Raw genomic sequence first — 19,582 nt, 5'->3', positions numbered from 1 at the left:
GCAAAATTTTTCAAAGTTCTTTGTACACGCTCTCAAGTTTGTATGGTAGATATGTGGGTACTACAAATATGACCACTGGGGTTGATTTTGTTATTTTAGTTGGTATATATTTTAAAACTGACAAAAAACTTATAATCTTCTTCAATACTGGTAAGTTTTTTTTTAGATTTTTAGATTTTTACATAGATAGACAAACAAATAAGCACAAACTCGACAACCAAAATTTACACATTTTCGGATCTACCGGATCTGCCCTGATGATGGACACTGCAACGCTGTCCGAAACGTCGGCTAAAGAAGGAGTTAGCGCAACACGGCATAACACCCCAAAAACAAACAATAAAAAATTCTTCAATACTGTTTGTTCAAAGTAAAATAGCATCAACAGAATAATAAACAAACTTGGTATTGATTTAATTTAAAATCATATTTTCTGAATCTATAAACAATGAAAGTTTTTAGGATATATTTGAACCACACTATCCATTTGATATCTTAAAACTATTTACTGTCATTAAATAAATCAATTGATTTTGAAATTTTCCACTGATTTCAATGGTTCGGATGAATACTGTACTTGATATTTAAAAAATTACTACTTCCCCAGATATTTTATTTCATAAGTCACGAGGGCTTAGTTTTTTTTAATTGGTTTGTGATAAAGTTTGAAACCTTTAAGAATGGTCACCTTATATGCCTACATATTTGAAAACATCTAATAGACACATGTTTGAACGGTTAGTAGCCGATTAGACAATTGCGCCAGGTTCCTGCCTAAGCACTACGGATTCAATTCTCTGCTAACTTTGTTGCACAAGCTTTTAAAAACGATGTAAGTAGGCGGATTTCATAAAATGTCATGTCTGGTCTTAATACTTTCTTGCAAAGCATTAGTTACGGACAATGCCCCTTTTTTACACATGAAGGTACCTGCTTTGAAAAATTAATGATTACATTATTTTTAGTATGGTAACACCTGTGTGCCATTTTCAAATTTGACAGTTCTAAATGTTTTCTGTTTGATATATTAGTAACGGTGTAAATTTATAAAACCATTTCGGATAAAAATATACAGCACTTGCTTTCAACTTAATTTGTTTGTCATAAATAAAATATTTGATTCAAACTGTCAAACTATTACCGGAAGCAGTACAAATACATGACCTCTTATGTTATGAAACTTGCATAGGGCTAGGAGATTCTTCAACAGTGACCAGCTGCTGACCCTGTACAAGTCTCAAGTCCGCCCAACTATTGAATTTGGGAGCCACCTTTGGGCTGGTGCCCCAAAATACTTAATAAACCTGCTTGAATCTGTGCAAAGGAGAGCGATCCGTCTGATTGACAATCCGTTGTTAACAGAGCGATTGCCTTCTCTAATGCATAGACGCAATGTAGGCATGATGTGTCTGTTCTACAGGTATTAGCAGCATTGATTCCTGATGCACCGGCGCACGTGCGCGAAACTCGACGGACACGAACTGAACACCCGTTCACGGTTGACTTTGGCTTCATGAGAATGGGCCGTTTTTACGACTCGTTTTTGTGTAAGTCGGCTCGTATGTGGAATGAGCTACCGGCATCTGTTTTTCCTCCCTCCTATAATCCGAGCCTCTTCAAGGCCCGCATTAACAAATCCCTTCCTACAGCCCCTACCTTATTCCGCCTCACAACGCCGCCCAACCGGGTGGTGACATAGTTCCCCTGTCTGTACACTGCACAGGCAGGGACACTCTTGTGAGGTGTCACATAAAAAGAAAAAAAAAAAAAAGCTTTTCTATCCAAATTCTTCAAGTACCTATTTATTATTTTCGAGAGTTGTTAAAAAGCATGCGTGAATCTATTATATTAAATGTTTTTTGTTATCTTAATGGCGAACAATCTCATGAACGAAGTATAATATTAGTTTAAAGTTTAATTCTGTACAATCTTATATATTCGAGGCCACAAGTAGGTTCCTCAAGGGTCCCACCTCTGCCCAATATTTTTCTTATTATTTATCAATGACATTGTTGACCAATTTAATGATGTAGAAGTTCTGCTATTTGCTGACAACTTAAAAATATATATAAAAGAGTACAAAGTGTATACGATTGTCAATGGTGTGAACAAAATGCTTTATTTTTGAACATTCAGAAATGTCAAGTAATACGATTTTCCAAAACTCGTTATAATATACATTAAATAATAATAAATTAATACCGGTGTCACAAATTCGTGACTTGCGTGTAATATTCAATGAAAACTTGTCATTCATTGCACACATCAACCTTATAACTAATAAGGCTTGGCTTCCTTCGCAGAACTTTAACAGTCCATAGATTGTATGAGAACCCTCTATATTTCATTAGTCAGAAGTCAATTGGAGTATAACTCACCTATTTGGTCCCCTTTATATAAAGTTCACTCCAATAATATAGAAAGAGTTCAGCACAAATTTCTAAAGTACGTAAATGTTAAGTTCAGAATTCCTATTGATTATATTAATTATGACAGGAGACAGGAGAATTATTTCAGACCTGGTTGTGTTACACAGAGTCATTAACAACTTAATTGATAGTTCTGCCATCGTTGCCACTAAAATTCCATGTGCCGACTAGGAATACAAGACAAAATATAACACCCTTCTGCAATACATACACAACCAACTATCAGACACACTCACTGACCAATAGGATGCATGATCTGGGCAACAAGTATGGGGGTGTTATTGATTTATTTATTGACTTCATTTATAGAAGTAAGCATAATCTATACCAACACTTTGTCGAATCATACAAATTAGAGTAGCGTTGGTAAATTAGTTTTAATGATTTGTCTTAATTGTAGTGTTGTTGTAATTTCTTTTTTACTTTATGTTACTCTTACGTTTTAATAATATTGCTTCATATTTAGTTTTTATTTTATTTAGTTTTCTTCTTTTTTTTAATCATTTCTTAATATTTTCTCACTATACTTGTAATCACAATTTTACAACTGTGTATTTGTACCTACTTTAAATATGGATTACATCTATTTACTCTCAGTATCTCCTGTATAATACAGATATTCTCCTATGTACACTGCATCATGTATCACTTTTATGTAAAAGCCTTTTTAGGCATATATATAAATAAATAAATAATATTTTCTCGTCCTGCATCGTTATTGGCATTTGTGTAAATTTTTTTTAAAAGATTTCTTCTAAAAGAATTCTCAAGGATTTCACGAATACATCAGTATTTATTGTCATGGTCACTTCTTGGTGAACTTCCTCTGCTTCTCATGCCTAAAATTTTGTCACTGATCATGAGTTTCTCAAGATAGGAGATTAGTTTGGCGAACAACGTATCCAAAGTTTTTAAAAAGGGAATGTAGGCAGACAATTGATGAAATGGAGACATTTGTGCGCTCTGGCTGTCTCTAAGTAGAACCTAGAAGTCCTGATCCAACGGACTTTATCTTGTGGGAACATTGTATACGCAGAAAAAATCCGGGATCTGCAACTTAAGAGATAATCCGCAAGGCAATTGCTGCAGGATTCAGCGTACCTGGAGGAATGTCAACTTTTACTTAGTTGTTGTTATTGTTTGCCGTGCAACAGATGGAAGTCATATCGAAATTGTCTCCAAACGGCGCATGGTGCTTGTAATAACTTCAATGGTGCTATTTTATGTGTTAGGTGTTATTATCCTTGGCGCTTTGGCAAATCGGCGCCCAGAGCGGACTGCTCCAAATGTGCCAACCCGGGGCTGGCCTCGATTGTCTCAGTAACACATTTTGGTGTACCTATAACTAAATGGTATACCATTAATACACAACTAGTTATTTCATTGTGATAGATTCAGTGGACTCTGAAATCTTAGTTAGTAGGCGGTAGGAATAATCTGGACCCCGACCTTGAGGTGGCACCTTATTTAGTTTAAATTTAAATAAAATAACTTTTTTTTTAAAAGAAAGACAAACATTCCCGGGTTACGAATAACCTGACAATATTTGAAAAACTCCTACTACCACCACAGTAAGCTGAAAATGTTGCTTGTGTTGTGATGGAGGACTTAGCCAGCCGAGGAATTGAACACACTACGCCTGGGTGGGACCCAAACGCGATGTCAACTCGGCCACCGACCTGTTATTCTACTATTATTCTCGACAACTGACAATCTATGGCTAACCTAATATACAAATCGAGTGCCATATACGATAAGCTCATAAACTAACATAAAGGATATTACAGTACATATCGTCGCATTAATTCGTAGAATGCGTAACTCCCAAATGTAAAATTTTACAGGAGGCACAAAAAACCTCGTAGTGAAAAAAAATGAAAGACGGCTTATTCTTTTTATTTATGTTTCGAACATATAATATATTTGGAAATTTATTTTCAATCATTAAACTTTTGTAAGTTAAGGCTTTCTATTTCAAATCGGAGTTAGGAAGTTTACGTAAAAACCGAGAATGGAGATACGCATTTTACAAAAGATACATACTTTTCTGCGAACAGTTTTATGAACAACCTAGCGGAAAATTTGGGAGATAGGAATTTTACATTTACAAAATAAAACACAACAATGTATGTGTATGTCGAGGCAGTCTATTTAGATGCATTTTAATGATTTTAATGATGCGGAAGGTTATCGTAAAAGGAGTGGTAATCCTTTTCTAATGTCTGTTTTAAGTCTTGTAAATGCTGGTACTTTTCCTTCCTTAAGGGATTAAATCTGACTCTCAAGTGAAATCTTCAAACTCTGGAGATCATTACAGATTCGGCGACGGTTTTGTGCTGGGTGAGATCTACACTGACCGGGAGTAGTCGTGTCAGAGATGATCGTTAAGTGACGCTTGGAGTTGATGAAGGAGATTGTAGAAGAATTTGATCTGACATTGTCAATCACCCTTGTTGTCCTGTAGAAATAAAACTGATGTACTTACTAGGGTTTGCAAGACCCGGGCAAAGAGTAGCCATGACAGGAAACGTTGTGAAAGAGACTCCTCAGAGTGTGAAGATAGGTGGGAGAGACTTGAAAGTGGAACTGGTGAGCAAACATGTGCTTTAAGCGTAGAAACTCTTCATGCTCAGCATCACTTTGGAGTAAAGTGAACGCTTCATCTTGTCCGGCTGGTCGATCCCGAGGAGAGAAGAAAGGACGTCGATAGATGCGTGCGTTCCTGCGTACAATGCAGGACAATTGACCCTCCACCATCATCCCATGAAGCGGGTAATCTTAATGTTGTGACAACCTGGAGTCGCTTGGCAGTTGATGTTACTCATTTCGGTAGGAAATGTTTACTCACATTTATCGATTGCGGTCCAAGTAGATTTGCCGTGTGGCGGGAAATCGAGTCAGATAATGCAGCTTCGATTATCAGACATTTGGAAGAAGTGTTTCGGGAAAGAGGCCCGCCCAAAGTAGTTCTCATGGACAATGGTACTGCATTTTGTTCCTACAGTGTTACAGATAAGTGTAAGAGATGGAATGTTCGTCAAAGATTTTGGGCGGCATACCGACCAGCTGGAAACGGTATAGTTGAACGACATCATCAAACAATAAAGAGAACTGCAGCCAGAAGTGGAAGCGATCCCCTGCAGGCAGTGTTTCGGTACAATCTTTGGCTGCAAAAAGTCAGGATGATCGAGGTATTGCGCTGTCTAGTATAGTTTACACTTCACACTCGTAGAGACACCCTTCTGCGCAAGTGAATATAGAAGAGGAAGTATTGACTGAGCTCTAAGTGGGCGATATTCTTGCGGTTAAACCAGTAGATGGGAGATGCACATCGTGCATGGAAGGGTGACAGGACTTACTTCAGTCAACAACATCGAAGTAGATGGCATACCAAGACATGTGCTTGACCCGCGGAAGATGCCTGACAGAGAACGGACTGTGTCTGAGGAGAGACGAGATGGAATTGCCGCACGTTCCACCGTAAATATTTTGGGTTTGTTTGAAGAGGACAGTGAAGAACCGGATCCGGATATGCATCAGGAGGAAATCCACTTGCAAAGAGATGGTGACCTTGAAGAAGAGATAATCACAGAACAAGGACCTATTAGGTATTTACGAAACCGCAGAGGCACATAAAACAAGAGAGCTACGGCAGAGCGTCACACGGTGCAGAAGACGTCAGTTTAGAGTTAGTCAGTTTTAGTACAGATACAAAACACTATTCGTGACTTCACAATTAAAATTAAGGTTATAAAATGTTCAAAATTGATTAATCAACTTATCTCAGTTAATTTCACGGTAAAACTATTACACCGTAAATAAATTTCCTCAGTCAAAAACACAACAAGCGTGCACGGCTCACCGGCCAATACTGAATTAAGGAGTTACGAAGTATTCGCGAGTAAAAATGGCACCATGATTTTACGCAGTTTCCTAATTTGTGTTTATCTAAAAGGTTAATTTTTTTTAAATTTTCGAGTTTTACTAGTCGATGCGGGTCTAATTTTAACACCAGATGGCATTAAAAACGTATTTTCGAAAAATTTAGAGTTACGCAGTCTACGAATTAATGCGACATATAACATTATTGTTTCCTAATGATTATTATTTAATTTCAGTTTCTCCCTCTCGTGATGTGCGTGTACCTCACCCTCGCCAACGTCTCCCACCTGTCTCCCGAGGAACTGGCGGGGCACGGTCACCACGTGTACACGGAGCCCCCACCGCCCCCGAAGCCCTACTCCTTCAGCTACGCGGCGTGCAGGTACCTCAGGCACTATGACAGGATGCACAGCGAGGTCAGCGAGGGTGACGGTGTTGTGAGAGGTAGCTTACGCGACACCATTTTATCTTCTTCCCTTCCCCACTCTCTTCCTCCCCTCCCCACTCTTCAGCTTCACATCACACTCCAATTGGGGATGTCATATTACTCAAACAGTTTTGCACTGTATTAATTCCGAGGCTCAAATTTATTTATTTGACATATTTACGTAAGTATTAAACTTAAAATAGATTCATTTCATGTTTATACATTTAAATTTACACTTCCAAATTCATTCGTTCATTAGACGATCTCTAGTCAAATTTAAAGAATACAATATTTGAGGGAAACTTTAAAGGGTAATTATTTAATTATGAATAACCTTTAATGATTTCGGAAATCAATTGGTTTTTCATTATAAGTTAACACATTGTATCCCAGTCATTGATGTAGTCGTAATTAGTGATTCCAGTCCCGTGTTTTCATGTGATTGACCAGTCGTCTGAAAATGTGCATTTTAGTGGCATCTAATGACTTCTATTATAACTTTTTCGTAATTCTATGAATATCAACTACTCGAACCATTCCGAAACTGTCATCTTATGTGCGATACCCTGTCCAACCTGCAAGGTGTGTGGAAAGCACAAAAAAAGGTGTGAAACCCGGTATATGTGCAAACATTGCAATGTGGCTCTCCGTGAAGGCCAATGTTGGCAAAACTACCATACAAAAATTATATAACTGTTTTAAATAAATACGAGGAGTTTGAATTGGTTTAACCCAGTATTTTCATAATTATAACACTTTTAATAAACCTTTCACAAAACATAAAATTTCATAAAAATGGGTCAGCACAGGGTATGTTTTAGGTGTATTCGGCTGGTGCTTATAGTGTTAATAAATACGTTTATAATATAAACTAGCAAATAAAAACCCACTGCCGCAGTTTGAAACTTCACCGATGAAAATAATGGACGGCGCCACTTCCGTTTAAAACAATCCTAAACTGTACTCATTAATGTAATACATAATACTATCAAATATACCGTCTTTAAGTGGCTTCACCACAGTTTGATATGCTTTCAGAAGGCGAAACAGCTGTCACGCGTAATAATAATTACACAGCAGAACTTGTTTATAAATAAACTGTTTTTTGTAAATCCAATAAAAATATTAATATTTGAGTTGACGTGTTGTTCTTGTATTTATTTTGCTTATATAATGCACTTGCATAATAGGGTGGATCGCCATTGTATGGAATTTTTTATTTTTTATAAATTAGTTTTCGCGGGGTGCGGAATAGATTCTCTAGGTACATACAATTAAGCATACAAAATATCAATTTAAAATTTTGATAGCAAGTACTGCCCCAAAGCAGTTGAATTATTTAAAATCTGGTAAAAAATTGTCCCTTTATAAAACAGTTTTGTGTCAATATTAATACTTTAATTTTTACTTTTACATTTCAAAATGATTAAAAATATCCGCGCCTTGAATAATAATATTAAAAAATGTGATAATATTTATTTTCCCGCGAAAATTTGACAAATTGCCGAGTCCACTTTCTCGCGCCTCGCTCGCGCACCGCGCATCTTTAGATCAACAGTCCATATCTCGCAGTACAGTTTCTTTGAAACGTTTTTACTAACGTTGATCTTCCAACTGACCAACATTACTTTGCTTCATCTACTCCTTCTTCTTATGTAATAAATCCAACAGACAGTTGACTATCTGTTGATCCAGAACATTGGATCGATACAGTATTTGTGATCAGGCAGGTGCTGCCATCGTCTGCGATACATTGCAAGATATTGGATTAGTGACAACAGATAATCTAACAAACGTGATCTATCGTAATAAGATTCGACGTGCTCGTGCCAAAACTAGGACCACACAGACTGCCATCAACCAGCCCCATTTTGATTTGTGCATTTGCATATCGTTTGACGGTCAAAGGATAAAACATTAATTATGGAGGATGGACGCAGAAAAGTTGTGATAGAAGAACATATCAGTCTTTTGAACGAACCTAGCTCACAATACATTGGCCACATGGGCGCTAAGTTCGGCGATGCTAAAACAATAGCTCACAAATTTTTTGCATATTTTGTGGCAAAATACATTGATTTGGCGTGCATCGTGGCTATCGCATGTGAAGGAACAGCAGTTAATACTGGAACTAAGTCTGGCATTATTCGACTTCTTGAAGGAAAGCTCCATCATCCACTTCAGTGGTTGGTCTATCAGTTACATGCAAAAGAGTTAAGTTTCAGACACCTTTTCAAATACCTTGATGGATTGACAACAGGTCCTAGAAGCTTTAGCGGCCAACTAGGAAAGTTACTCAAGAACTGTGAACATCTTCTTGTGATAGAATTTCAAGCGATAGAATGCAACTTACCTATGAACCTTACTTATGAAATTACAAAATCCCGTGACGACCTTAGCACAGACCAGCTTTATTTATTGGAAATGTGCCGAGCAATCGCCGAAGGACAATGTAATGAAAACTTAACGAAAAGAAACCCGGGTAAAATCTGTCATTCGCGTTGGTTAACAACAGCCAATACTATTCTCCGACTTTACACATCAACCAAGAATCCGACAGAAATCTGGTGATATTGACTGAATTTGTGCTAAGAGTGTATGCTCCGATGTGGTGTAAAATAAAAACACAACCTTCGAGACAACCAAGAGCAGACTTCAACCGGCGAGACACCTCCACGAAACCATAAAATTGTCTCATTACCTTCCAGAGCATTTGAAAAAGGTGGTAGATCCCGTAATTCAACGCAACGGGTATTTAGGCCAAGCGAAAATAAACTTATTAGTATGTTAAACGACGAAGGAAGACAGATTAGAGAGTTGGCTCTCAGACGAATTCTAAGTATCCGAGAACTTACGTCCGGGTTCTCTCCAATAAGAGTATTTAAGCTACCTACTTTTAATTTCAACGAAGAAGACTATATTGACTTGATCTACTGGGAAAAACCATCAGAAGCACCTCTTACAAAACTAATCTAACTAACTAAAATCTAGCGAGACAATAATTGATGCCATTGCAGACTACGAAATTATCGAATCCAACATTTTGTGTAAGTTCCGATTGATGCCCTGTCACACGCAAGCCACGGAAAGATGCATCAAAGTGGTAACGGCATCATGCTCTGCTGTTTGCGGCCCTGAAATAAGTGAAGGGTGGATACAAAAACAAGCTAGAATCTTGTCGTATAATGCAAGTATCGAATTCGAAGAAGGACTATAAAATACAATAACTTTTATGATTTTTGACTATATTTTTTAACAGTCTTTGTGATTTTTTGTGTAGCAATGGTACTTTTATTGTTTCTTGATTAGTAGATAATATTATTAGTAAATGAAAAGTTATTTTTTTTATATTTTAACTACTTTTATTGAGCAAAGATTCAACCCTTCTTTTTCTAGTTTCACGCTGTTTTTTTTTAAATTTGAATTGACTTGGGGCAGTACTTGCACTCGAAATATCTTAATGCTTTCATAATGACTTTTAAAAGTATCCCCATAGAGCATCCATTCCACACCCCGCTGCTAAGAAAAACATAAAAACAAAAAATCGATCCACCCTATTGCATAATGTTGATTGACTAGATCAGGGGTCTCCAAACTACGGCCCGCGGGCCGTGTCCGGCCCGCCAGTGTCATCCATCCGACCCGCGACATCTTATGACCATTTTCATCAATCAGGCCCGCGACAACTAATGGCTAAGACCTTACTCAGAAGGGGCGAATTCACCGCAAATTTTTTCGTGCAAATATATATGCTCATTGGCGAGGTACTGGGCACCATTACATTGCGTCCACAAATATCGCGCGAAAAATACGGGCGCAAATCGTGTGTAGTTCGCCAGACTTATGTCCAGTTTACGCGGGAACTGCAGAGCGAGTACACGTATCAAGGGAAATGGAGCGGCAAAATTGTGACAAGGAATGGTTCCAAATGCTTGCGCGTTTCACGCTCCTTCTGGATGCAATATACGCGCGAAACGATACGTGGCAAAATCGCCCCCTGGTCTTATTGTTTTAATTGTGATTGTGATAAGGTGGATAAAAAACTCAGAATTTTTTTTTTTTTTTTTTTTATCTCATTTAAACGCCCATAGGGCTTTTACATATAATAATGTACATCTTTATTTTTTTAGTTATACATTTTATATAAAAAAAAATACATATAGATTACATATAAAAATGTCAGATTTAGCAAAATATAGGTTACATAAAATATAAGAGTTTAAAAAATTAGGTATGATAGAGTGCAAATAAGTGCGACAAAAAATATAAAATTTGCCAAAATCCTCCAAATCAACGATAATGTTAATAAGAAGGTATAAAATTAGTTGATAACAATAGTTTACAAAGTATGTAAAAATAGTTCGCACATACTCCGTTTAAAGTTGGCCAAGTTCAAATTATTGTCAAATACATTTATATTATTTAAGTATTTGTTACCAAGACTGTGTAAACGTTGTATTGGAGAGTGAAAACTATAGTTGGAATGAGATGTATGTATGTAAAATGTTGATATTTGCCTAGTTGTTCGTGTAGGTATGTGTAGATTTATTAAATGCAGGAGTTCACAACAATCGAATTTAGAGTTCAATAATTTTAATAAAAAGGTTAGGTCGTTTATTTTTCTTCTGTTTTCTAATGTCGGAATATTTAAATGATTCAATAATGACTGGTAATTTATGTGTTCTAAAGGGATGTTAAGTTTAAAATTGACGAAGCGTAGAAATTTTCTTTGAATTCTTTCAACATTATGAATATGTACATTGTAGAAGGGTGACCAAACTATGGAGTTATGTTCTATCAGGCTTCTAACAAGGGATATGTACAATAGTTTTATGATTTGTAAAGATTTAAAGTTTTTAATTGTTCTTAATATAAAACCTAATGTTTTCATACCCTTATTCACAGTTTGTTGAATGTGGGCCGTAAAGTCTAGTTTCTCATCCATTATTATGCCAAGATCTCGCATTTCCTTTACTCTTTCTAAATTTGTTTTATTTATTGAATAGCCAAAAAATTGTGATGTTTTTTTTCTGGAAAAAGTCAAAATTTTGCATTTTTCTACATTTAAATATAAATTGTTTTGTTGAATTGAATGATAGTATCTTGGTTTTATTTATATGCTAGGCAAAGCTTAGTGATAAGTATAATACGCAGAATACGCTTGTTCACTCCTTGCTTATCTACGGAATTTTAGGTTGGGGAGGTTCTTACAAAAACAATCTAAACTCAGTAAAAGTTTCACAAAGAACCATAATTAAAGTAATCCTTAAAAAAATCTACCTTCTCAACAGAATCACTATTTAAATTATTTCCAGTACCAAATGTCGATGACATATTTAAGCAAGCTTCTATTATTAAAATGTGTAAAGAAAAAAATAATAAAGAATATGAAGAATTTTACACACTAATGAGAAATGGAAATCAATTTATTACACCAAATTTTAAAACAACACAAATGCACAACCGTTATATTTACCAAGCTATAAAAAACTATAATAACCTTTCTTCTGAATTGCGCTGTATTTTCAACCATTCAGAACAAATAAATAAAATTAAACAATTTTTCAAAAAAAACTTACATTCAAAAATAAATATTTTATACAAAATATATTATAAAATGTAACCTAAGTAAGAATCGTGGCTCCCTTATCAGGCACAAGAGCTCCTCTTTAGCTCGTCAAAATGTAACCTGTAATGTTTTATATTAAATTTAAAAAAAAGAAGACTCACTAAAGCATAGTAACTAACAAATAAGTGTAATGAATCTTACTAACTTTATAAACATATAAAAACATTATAACATACGAGTATAAACACATAAACATATAAAAACATTATAACATACGAGTGTAAACACATAAACAAATAAAATACTAATGGGATTTATGTAATTGTGATTTTCCACTGACGATAATTTGTAGTTGTGGATCAATTTTAGTGGTAGCAATTATTAAAAGAGCTTTAAGATGCTCATCGGTTAACTTAGATCTGTAAACATTCTTTGTGTACTTCATTTTGGAGAATGTTTTCTCACACAAGTAAGTAGTACCAAAAACAGAAAATAGCCCACGAGCAAATTTATGCAAATTATCAAATTGTGCCAGCGGAAGACTCTTGTAAAATTCCAACAAAGATGAGTTTTGAAATTTGTTCAATTATATCACTGCATTGTAAATCAATCATTTCCATTTGAAGTTCCGGGGTCAAGGTTTCGATGTCGATATCAAGAGGATTTTGAAAAATCTTGATTTGATTCGCAATGATATCAAGGTCTGAGAAACGAGTATCAAAATTTATCTTCAAAGCACTCAAAGCTCCGATTGCAAAATCGACGGGAAACTCAGTCTCAGTAGTGTGGCTAAATATTTCACATGTTTTAAATTGTGTGAAACATTTTTTATTTAATTGTGATTGAAACAGCATTATTTTCTGCCGGAACGATTTGACATTAGTATATAAATCAGGGAGAAGCTGATTTTTTCCTTGCAATCTCAAATTCAGTTCGTTCATTTGTTTTGTCAAATCGACATAGAATGCTAAATTCCACAGCCATTCGCTATTTTGCAATTCGGTAAGAGGGCGATGCTTTTCATTCAAAAAAAATTTCGACCACTGATCGAAGTTCAAAGAAGCGCTGTGGGACTTGTCCGCAACTTAGCCAGCGTACGGCAGTATGATATGGCAAATCATTTTCTCCGATCTCTTTAATAAATTCGCGGAATTCTCGGTGATTCAGCCCAGTGGATCTGATGAAATTAACAATTGATATGACTGGTTTTAGAACTTCGGACATATCCAAACATTTTCCGCATAGAGACTGTTGATGAATGACACAATGTAAGACTAATGGTTTTGAACCACCATCATTTTCTACAGCCTTTGACACAAGAGCCACTACTCCTTTATTTTTACCACACATGTTTTTTCCTCCGTCAGTTGTGATAGATTTCAAGTTTTTCCATCGAAGATTCTTTTTAATAATGGCATTTTCAACACCCTTAAAAATATTTTCACCAGTAGTTGTGCCGTGAATACTATCAATATCAAGAAGTTCTTCATACACTTCATAGCTTTTATCCACTCCTCGAATAAAAATCAACACCTGAGCAGTATCTAACACATCCGTTGATTCATCCAAGGCCAGAGAATACCACTCAAGATGTCCATTTTTGTCAGACAGTTGAGATGATATATTTTCTGCAATGTCTTCTACCCTCCGCGCTACAGTATTTGCTGACAAACTGAGAGTTTTATATAAATTTACCTTTTCAGGGCACATTTCTTCGGCTACTGCAATTACACATTCTTTGATCATTTCTCCATCGGTGAAAGGTTTTCCACGTTTTGCGATTTCAAGAGCCAAACGAAAACTGTCACGAGTTACAGCCTCTTGTTCATTATTGAGTTTCGTAAACGAAGATTGCTGCGATTTTAATCCACGCTTCAAAGCTTCAAATTTTTCTGTCCGCAAACTTCCCGTATATTGTGAGTATTTTTGAAAATGTTTCGTTTCATAATGACGTTTAACATTATACTCTTTGAGAACGGCTATGGCTTCATTGCAAATCAAACATAGCGCTTTCTTATTGGACTCAATTACGAAATATTGAAAGTTCCCTTGATCTTTGAATGCTCTACACTCGCGGTCTACTTTTCGCTTCTTTGCCATACTTTCCATAGTAAATCACACCAAAAAAACAGTCTAATCAAAAAACTGTTACACAGATGTCTTTTAAAAACACACAAACACGTTTAAAGGAGTTACGCACTACCTTATTTCATAACAGACAGGTCCGCTTCATTCGGTTTCCCCAGGTGGACTGACTCGCGGTCGCCGGTCTCGCCGCTAGCGATGGATATAGGGTAACCCTCCGAACTCACTGGAGTAGTCAATGTGGCCCTCCGGCTGTTTTTTGTTTTGTTTGGAGAAAAGTTTGGAGACCCCTGGACTAGATGATCATTTGTGGAAAAGTGTGTGGAAGGGTTTAGTTTTTCCTATGGGGAAAATTTTACCCGGACATAAAATCGGAAAAGAAATTTTAAAATATATAAAAGAAAAACTTAAAACCATTCAGAAGTTTTGATGATTTTTACTGATTTTTACCTTTTCGCGCTTGTCTCAATGCCTCACAGGGTTTTATTCATAGGATGCGGTTCTGGCCTTCACATTCTAAGATTTTTACCTTTTCGCGCTTGTCTCTAATACCCCGTTCATAAAGGGCGATTTAAGTTAATCAAGTCGGAGTTGAATGACACTTATACTAATCGACAAGTGTGAACAGAATTCAACAGAGTTGATCAAGTTTTTAGTTGAGCGACGAAAGTTGAAAGCCCGTCTACTTTTGTTGTTCAAGTATGAGTCATCATTCGATTTTTCCGCCGAATTGAAACGTGAACATATGTTTCAATTCGCTTGCGATTTTTAGTTCCCTGCAGTCGAAAGCAGACGTCAGACGAAATTCACTGGGTGATTTATTTATGCATACCTAGTACCTACCATCATGGCATCTACTTCAATGAAAAAATGTATTAAGTGGTCGGATGATATGATGTTTAGATTTATGGATCTATACCAAAGCTATCCCTGTCTTTGGAATCAGAAGCAAGAAGTTTACAAAAATATGAATGCCCGTAACACTCCAATTAATAATATTATTTTTGAAGTGTTACTGTAATTTAGTAGTTATTATTATTAAATAACACGTTTCTGAATTTTTCAAAAAATTATATTTTATTTACCTTCATAACAAATTTTAGAGCATCAACTATTGCGACGAACATTTCTTTTATGAACAATTATATCATATTTTTTGGAACTTTTTGCATATAAGCCAGACTTGAAAAAGAATCCCCCGTTGCCAGGTTTCTTAGCGTAATTTGTAACATAGTTTTTGCTGGGACAGCCACACGCATAACTGTGCCCTATTTTTGGATTATCAAATTGTTCTTCCGAAATTCGCAAATAGTTGCGATAGCCTTCGGTATCTTCTAACGCCATCTCTCAATAAAGTGCTAGAAGCAGCCAATTCGTTTCTCCTTATAATCCATTTTTTGGCCCACATACAACATTTTTTGCGCTTTTTCATATCCTAGAGTTCGTTCCGTAAAAGGTCCGAAATCATATATTATTTCAAATATGGAATGTATTGCATTGCACTACCCCTGCATACATTCTGGAATAAATTCTATTATTATTATTATTTTTTTTATTATCAATATAAAGTTGTTTTACAGGTGTTTTGCGCTATCTGTCTCACTAGGATATACCTGTGTCAAGACAGACGTATTGGATACATAGATGAGTGTACGAGACAATTAACCGTCCGCACAATTACTGTTTATGAATAGGAGGCTGGGTACACTTGTCACGTTTCAGTCTCGGCGAGTGTGGCGAAAGTTTGGAGTGAAGTTTGAAGTCAAGTGCAGAAAGGAATTTGTTGCCAAATCTGAACTGACGAAAGGAATTCAATACTTCCAAAACTGAATTTATTTACTAAATAAAACACTTGAAAATATTTCTTGGAGACTTGGTGATGGTTCTTCAGTAGAGAGGATTCCCTTTCAGAGGTAGTTGTTGAACTGACTTTTCATAGCATTCAGTTCTCTATTTATAGAACAAATTCAAATCGGGCCCTCTCGGAGGAGGTTCCCCTCTTTAGTGAGGAGTAAATTCTTTAGGTATTTTCCTCTCAGCGGTTGGCTTGCTGAGAGGAATGTAATATTGTGGGGTGATACCTTTAACCAAGTCAGTTCAATTTACCTAAACCATCACCTCAAGTCTCGTTTATTTATTTTATAATAAAATATACAAATTTACACATTGGATTTGAAGTTAGACATCTATGGTTTGAACATTTCCCAAAGAGCAATAAATATATTTAGGTGTGATTTTTCATGTTATTATGTTGGCATATAATCATTTCTTGATGTTGATATTTGTTTCGTGGTTATATTTACGACCATTTTCCTGTAAATTGAGTCCAACGTTATCACAAATAGTCACTTTTGAATTTGTAATCATTGTTTGATTAAAATATCAATGGGCTATGCCGTGCTGTGATTGGTTGGAGGCGTCGGCTATCTTGGAATTCCCTCTGGTGAGTAGTGGAGGGGGACCAATGTAAATACTGAGTCCGTTCTTTAGCGGTGGTCATTTCGTTGACTGGTGGATCTGTTGCTATATCACTATGTAATTCTCTTGATTAATTACATATAGCATATCATTTGATAGAGTAATTGTGATGTAAAGATTTTTAAGTGTGTCGGCGACACGGTATCAAGCGGTTTCGAAGTCAGAGTGTTTTTACGTAAATATGAATTTCATTGAAAATGCTGGATAGTCTGGACACGTATGATACAGATGAGTATTTACATATTATTTGATACGTGCATAACTATAACTAAAATATAAATTATAAAGTTGTATGCATTTTAAACCGTGAAGACATTATAGAAAGTGTAGATTATCTTACCTGGATGACAATATTATAAATGTATTTGGAAAAGTTAAGATAAAATAGTTAATCAAATAATAAATGGAAGTTAATGTAAGCAGTATAACCTAAGATAACATATATAATAATATTTCATTACATTAAATGACAGAGGTCAGTCAGCATCTAGTTGGAGTACATACTTATAAAGGTTTTTTTTAAATATAACTACAATACTTTTTGGTGCTTTCACCGTTGGCTAATGAATTCAAAATTTGAATGGCAAGGTTCCTACTCGTATTTAAAACCTTTGATGTTATCCTGCTACTTATTGAACATCTCTATAAAAAAATCTCTGCTCAATGGATTCAACAATTTATATATATTTTTTTAATGTATTTTCACCTTGCATTGGAATTGTGCATCGAATGGAGGAGACAGCGTAAAGTTTGTTTTATGCGTAGGTTTATGTTAACAATATAGACTACACTACATGTAAATCCACTATAATACCGAAGTAGAAGTTGTCAACTTTACTAATTGGTTTTAATAAAATTAGAATTGTTTTTTTGTAAACTTTTGTCGACAAAAGATAACAGGAATGCTCATCAGTTGTAAGAGGTATTAAACTGTAATGTAAGGACCATGTGACATATGAAAGAGACAGCATGAAATATGAGGTTCATGGGGTGAGGATTGTCTAGGTCCAGGCGGTGGATGCTTCTGCACTGCATTTGTCGAGGGAATCCCTTTGGCCTCTCCGACAGGATTCTATGCACCCATATATCACCCTGCACCGCAGTGGGAGAAATGAATTCATACGTCCGTCACTCCAACACACGTCGACCCACAGATTCCAACCCACCCCTCATATCTGTCACCCTTCACAGAACTTCCTCACCTTGATTTCCTTAAAAGATCCTCCACACAGCATCCTCAAAGAAATAAGGACATGAGGGAAATTATTTTGCTTATGGCCTCCTGTGTGAAGATTAAAAAAAAAAACACCCTGGATTCGGAAGTCGTGCATAACCTCACGTTTGAATCTAAAATGTGTTGTTCTTGGTGTTGCCATAGTAATTACTAATGCAAATTCTTAGTTGAATCAGTTGACATACTCTAATAATTGAAACATTGCATGTTCCAGGTTCTTCCTCGTACGTTGATCCCCGCCAGGAGGTGCGCACCGTGTAGTACGTGGCCGACTCCAATGGCTTCCATCCTTCGCTGAACAACCCCGCGCCCGTTGAGACAGTTGCCGTGGCGCGCGCTCGAGACTGCCATTACAGCCTCTACAACCAGATTGCGCACGACTACCAGGTCAACCCTCATCCCGCACGAAAGCACCTCCCCTCTTTAAAAGTGCTTTTAAACGAGCAAGATAAATAATTGTCTACTGCGAACTGTCAACACCAGTGAAGGAATGTCTATTGAAATTTTTCTGGATCTGTGGGAGAAATATATATTTTTAGGAAAAAAGGCAAAAAATACATAAATGTAGGGAAATTTCGAAAAAAAAGATGAAATGAGGGCGAGTTATAGGGAAATTTCATATTTTCTAATATATATCCCCCCCCCCCCCCCTCTATTGATTTACATCACAAAACAATAAATTTTAGTAAAACGTAAAAAACTAAAACTTATTGTAGGTACATTTTTAAATAAATTTTTGGGAATACTCTTTGCATCTCAATACCCAAAATTTTTTTGATGGTGTCAGTATAACATATCCAAAAATATAATGCAAAAGGATAACATTACTAGAATATTTGTCACACATTTATCCGTACGTTGCACTAACAGGATAAAAACATAATGAAATGGGAGGAGAACGTTGCAGTTTTGTACTTCAACATTGTTTTTCTTCTAGCTGCCCATCTTACCTACGCCCCCCACGACACAGAGGCTGTGGAGCACGCCAAGGTGAAGCACTTCACCATCTTCGAGCAGATCACCGCCGACCACGCCCGCATCGTTGCCGAGAGAGAGGCAGAGAGGCGCGCGCTCGGTCTGCACGATCCCCTACAAGTGTTGGACGAGAGGCATCAATATGACCAACATCAGCATTAATGAACAAAGAAATAAAAATACCACAGAATTTTCTGCAATATAAGTAAGTACTTGGCCAGGTTCCTTCTTATCCTGAATGCAGCGTTTTTATTTCGAATTATGACAAGGTGTTCTTAACCAACCAACCAATATTGAAAAAGGCAAAATTGCTGCCATCAATAATTTTTTTAATTCCAATAAAAACCACAAACTTGTATTGGTTCTTGCCTATCCTATATGAAGAATTAAAAAATATTTTGTTTTGTATTTACATTTCTATCCAAAGCTATTTCATGTTCAGCTTTTATTTTTAGACCTACTCCAAGCCCTATAAAATAATGAGGGATATCAAGAAAAAATGC

The 19,582-nt window shown here is 36.2% G+C and overlaps 1 pseudogene across 1 annotated transcript; it reads left to right on the top strand.

Moving 5' to 3' along the window:
* Window positions 1–1,038: 1,038 nt before the first annotated feature.
* LOC149409403 (uncharacterized) lies at window positions 1,039–19,241 on the top strand (annotated as a pseudogene). Its single transcript, XR_016305175.1, has 4 exons — window positions 1,039–1,547; window positions 6,548–6,755; window positions 18,319–18,491; window positions 19,002–19,241. The product of XR_016305175.1 is annotated as an uncharacterized LOC149409403 (transcript).
* Window positions 19,242–19,582: the final 341 nt, after the last annotated feature.

Source organism: Hesperophylax consimilis, chromosome 31 (genome assembly GCF_061612785.1).
Source record: "Hesperophylax consimilis isolate HC1 chromosome 31, BYU_Hcon_1.0, whole genome shotgun sequence".
Lineage (NCBI taxonomy): Eukaryota > Metazoa > Arthropoda > Insecta > Trichoptera > Limnephilidae > Hesperophylax > Hesperophylax consimilis.
Note: the sequence above shows the minus strand (reverse complement) of the source record. Positions and strands in the feature narration are given on the sequence as shown.